The following is a 5,407-nucleotide window of genomic DNA, read 5'->3' as shown; positions in this document are numbered from 1 at the left end:
TCTGGGCGTTCGGTTTTTTCTTGATTGATTTGTCGACATATATTTCATAACAAATATAAGAAGGAAGAAGAAATCATTTGCTAAACGGAATTATGGCACAAGCATACACTAAAACAAATGTAAGAAAGCAGAGACAAAAATATTGATAAAAACACTCTTTGAAACAATTATAAAAAGGAAGTTTTACAGATCGGTAAAGGTTGTGGAATTAAGGCTGTGTAAAACTTGAGAAAACGTAAGTATACAAAAATAGCAATCAAAGAAATTCTTTCTTTTTGTTTGCATGATGTAATTTAGTTTGAGCGCGTTCATATAGACATTTTGCAACTCTTTTATTTTGAAAAAATAGTCGACAAACATAAAAAAAAAATTCAAATAAACCTTATCATTCATTCAGCCTACACTATTTTTCGATTTACGCATAAGAAACATGTGGAAAGAGATGATCCTTTGATATGGGCGGTATCAGCTATAATTTATTCTAGTATAATGTCAAACTCATTCTAATGTCATAGCAGACAGGAGTTGTTTTCTATATCGAAAATAGATGACTCGGGATATCAGCATATGTAAACAGCATCCTAAAAATCAAATAAAATATGGCAGTTCACAGAGGTTGTTCACATTATTAAAAAGTTTCTACTGTTTTCCATATATTTTATTCCAAAAAGCAGAGGACACTTGCCCTACCGATGAACCTGGTCCATGCTCCCAGTTGTTAGTGGAGTCCGAGTTGCTCATTTACTTTTGTTACTTTGTATGTTTTATTTTAGTTACTTTATGTTCTTTGTTGTGTGTGTCTGTTTTCCATGTCTGGTCTTTGTCCCTGGATTACATTCTTTTGATTACCGCTAAAACCATGGTTCCCTTGATTACTCTCAGAAAACACCAGATTGTGATCTCTATTGGATGAATGTTTAAGAAAACATGTGCTATCCAATGCCTGGGTCTTCCATGTTTACACGCGCTATTTAACCTGGTTTAACCAACTTTCCATTTTTGAAATGCTTGTACCAAGTCATGATCATTGCCTTGGTTTTCAAACTTTCCGGTTTCTGACCTGATATTGCATTTCATATACGGTCTTTCCTTTAAGATTATTCCTTTTGACTACTTCCTATAGATATTATCAGTGTGATATTTTTGTTATAACCCCTGAGACCCTCTGATAAGATTAAGATTGTTTTTATTTGTAATGTTCTTGTTAATGAAACTGTCCCTATATTGGGTCAAACATTTAAACACATCGATTAGGAAATACAATAAACAAACATTGAAAATAAAAATGCCTATTAAAGACCATTCAAACTCATATGTTATTCCCGACTTGCGGACCAACATTTTGTCAACATTTATCTCCTTTGGAGCAGGTGTCTATTCGGAACACGTAAGGTTTTCCATCCGATATCGACGATACTTTAGAAAATCTCGAAAGTCAAAAGGGAATTTCTCGTTCTGCTGACACTACCATAAATTTTCTTTACCCGAGATACAAATGAAAATCATCCTTATGTAACCTACCAACAAAATGAAACACCCTGTAAATTTTAGAAACACCGTTGTGTTTGTCTGCTTGGGATTCCATTTTCATTTGAGTTACCTCTTTTTTCCGCACCCGAATCCGAACATCCATTAGAGAGACTTCGAAATTACACCTGCTCTTACGGGAGGTAACTGCAAAAACAGGATAAAATATGGCTGCATCCCGAGCTCCGCAAGTAGGGAATAGTTTGATACATTTCCAGCAATAACAGTAGTAATGATAATAAATCCATCAAAATCAATTCAAATTGCATCTCACAAACCCGATTGTGTCTACAAATTATACCACATGATAAACTTTTACTTATATTCGGCAGAAAAATACATTAGGGAATTATGCACCTGTTATATGATTTTGATAATCTGACACCAAAATATAAATCATGATACTACAACTGTTTGGGAAATCTGTTTCTTACGGTACTCACATTTTTTTGTGAAGCATTCATCGTTCGTTTTTAAGAGTAATCAAGGGAACCAAGGTTATAGCGGTAATCAAAAGAATGTAATCCAGGGACAAAGACCAGACATGGAAAACAGACATCATACACAACAAAGAACATAAAGTAACTAAAATCATACACACAAAGTAACAAAAGTAAATGAGCAACTCGGACTCCACTAAAAACTGGGAGCATGGACCAGGTGCACCGGTAGGGTAAGCGTCCTCTGCTTTTCTAGAAACACCCGCCGAGTTGCTCATAAAAAGTCAAGTCCGGGGTAGACAAACGAGGAAAGGAAAACTATGACCCGTTGAATAAATCAGTTTTCATGGTGCTGATGGACACACCATAACGATCCACGAGTTCATGATGACGATTATAAAACTTCTGTAGTGATGACTTCAATCTTGTAGCAACATAACCCTGTTCCAGAAGCCTATTTGTTAGAGTTATAGCGCGATACAAGAAGTCTGCATAGTTTCGGCAAGCTCTGGCATAACGTATGAGTTGTGATATGAACACTCCATACGTAGGAGCCGAAGGGGTGTTGCCACAGATGAAAGGAAAGTTGACAATTCTGAATGAAAATTATTAAAGTATTGAAATACAAGTTTACCTTTTCATAGAGCAAGACTCTTGTATACTTTCATGAGCTATATCGAAAGTGTCTTTGTTCTAAAACTGCTTTGTAGACGATTTTAAATGTATTTGTTTGTCAACATTATTTAAGTAAGTTTTAAATATCATACAAATGTTCTATCAAAATATTTGACAATTTTATGACAAGACTTTGGAAATAATATCAGCAATTGATTTCTTATACTCACACTAATAAAGCATTCAATAACTGCGTTTAAGCCACATTGGTAATAAAACCACTTGTCATGATAAGAAAACAATTATTTTAAAATACTTTAAATCAATCTCAGCCTTTTTAAAACAAACATTTTGACAATTATTTTTCTTCAATAGAGCTTTATGAATAAGACCTATTTTGAAATCATTTTACAAGTGTTATAGTGTTTTATTAGACCTCTTTGTATTGAGATAGTTTTGATATTTTACGGCTATAAGAGGTTTTTACATAACATTCGGCTTTTGATCAGACCTAAGGTCAGAAATAATTGCTTTTAACTTGTTTTATACCAAGGGACAGTGGATACAACTCTCTAATCAACGCCATTGTTATATATTATATGGCTTGGTTCATCTGAACTCCCGAATTATAAGTCAATAAACGACACTAATTGTCATATAGTGATTCAGTTGTCAATATCGCTGAAGTCTTTGGAGACAAAATTTGGTTCGGGACTACATAGGAATTTTCTGCATCATAAAAGAAAAATGACAAAAATATAAAAAAAAATAAATAAACAATGGAAATAACAACGTAATTCACATTACTATGATTATTGTTAATTATTTCAGTTAAAATATTAAGTAGCAGTCTTTGAAAAAATCATGCAAATTCTGTAATATGTGATACACACTAAAAAAGGCTACATATTTTCATTTTTGTAAGTATGTTGTTTTATGGGTTTGCATTATGAAATGTGTAATTATTTATTCCAATCTGTCTGATCTTAGAAGATAATCAACATTGAAAACCCAATAGTTTCTGCTGTACTTTAGCGTCAATAACAGAGTTATATCCCTTTATTTTGAATTATACAGTACATTCTATATAATGTCTATCTCTTATAAACAGGTGTTATATGAAAAAACCACATGTTAATTTCTGTTTAGTATAACGTTATAAAGAAAACATCAAAAATAAAAATATGTCGGCCTTCCAACCATGAATCACATTTTGCATGATTCTTAACTGGAATACTGCTTAACTACTAATGGCCTAACACATTTTTGTTAAATTCATATCTTAAGGTCCCGCAAAAAAAAACAACAAACTAACAAACACATAAACTTTGAAATAAAAGGGAATATATAAACAGCTGTCATTTATAAGTTTATATTTTCAACATACGATAAAATGGGGATGGTAAAGGCCTTATAAAGCAAGTTTAACCCCATCGTTGATAAGCGCCTGTCCAAAGTCAATACCTTGTTTTTAGTGTCTTTATTGGAGTTTTGAGGTTATTTTAAAGATGTGTGATCATTCTGTTACCATGGATTTTCAAAGCTTTTCAGAGCTTACTTAAAGGTGTGAAGACCTTCAGGTGATCTTTGTAAGTACGTAATATTTTTATAAAGGTTATACGATGGTGCATTTGTTGCGTTTCATAATATTTGTTTTTTTTTTCTATTGTAGAAAAATGCCAAACGCACATCAAAACACACAACAGAAAGGAACAGTTGACGAAAAACTATTTCACAAAATTCTTTCTTTCTATAGCCATTGTACATAAGTGAAATCAAGTTTAAATATTGTAATTCGTGTGTATGTAAAAGGTAATTGCTTTAAAAAGAATGATCGAATGAATATAGAGGTTCAAATAATTTAAAAACCAATTATAAGTATTATATAGTAAAATTAAGGATGTTTAAGCAAACTTTGTAAATCTCATTTTAATGCGATTAGCAAAGAAAACAAATTACAAGCGTGTGCCAATGTGGTCTTTGATCTTCGTAGTTTTAAGTCATATTGTATGTTTTATGCTAAAATCGAAATTTAAGATGTATTTAAAATTTATAAGTATGCTGGAGTGATTCAATGATATAAATAATTCGGCTATGAGTATGTTAAGATCTGGAAATAGTTTCTTCTATCATAAGAAGAATATAGAGGTGGTTCAGACACAATGACACAGACAACGAAGAGAGTTTAAGAAAAAAAATATTTTGTATAAACATGTTCCTCTAGATAATTAAACAAGAATTTAATGGTAGTTTAGATATACTTATGTGGTAAATTTCGCTTTAATTGTAAACAGCTGTTTATAATGTATTTGTATTTCAATAAAGATATGCAAGTTTAAACTACAGGAGAGATTTCTGTAGCTTTCCATTTGGCATAGAGCATTGCTGAAATATTTTATTATCTTCCACAGAGTATCGGTCCTTTCTATCCCACAAGAGAGCTCTGTGGAAAAAATGGATTTCTGTGTGATTTTTTTGTCCTTTCGTTCATATACATATACCAACGTTGAAATAAGTTGAGATATCTCAAATGATTTAGGAGCTAGTTGAATTTGCAAAGTCCATGGACTTTATTTGGTTAGGTTAAACGTTTTACTTTCGCCAGAATGGTCATTGCACCCATCTACCTAAATCCAGTTTTATTTTATTTCTAACAAAGCAATGAGAAACCCCATTACAAACATTAGCATTAGGTACATACTTCAAGTTACATATATATATGTAAACCATGAGTTACTAATTCAGATGCAGTTTGACGCATCTTTTCGTCATGAATCTAACTCAACGATGTTTCAAATCAATTACTAAGTAATACGTTTGTCGTT

The sequence above is a fragment of the Perna viridis genome, chromosome 5 (assembly GCF_037379345.1).
Source record: "Perna viridis isolate PV_CMFRI_1.1 ecotype Kerala chromosome 5, ASM3737934v1, whole genome shotgun sequence".
Taxonomy (NCBI): domain Eukaryota; kingdom Metazoa; phylum Mollusca; class Bivalvia; order Mytilida; family Mytilidae; genus Perna; species Perna viridis.
The sequence above is the reverse complement of the archived record's forward strand: the minus strand, read 5'-3'. Positions refer to the sequence as shown.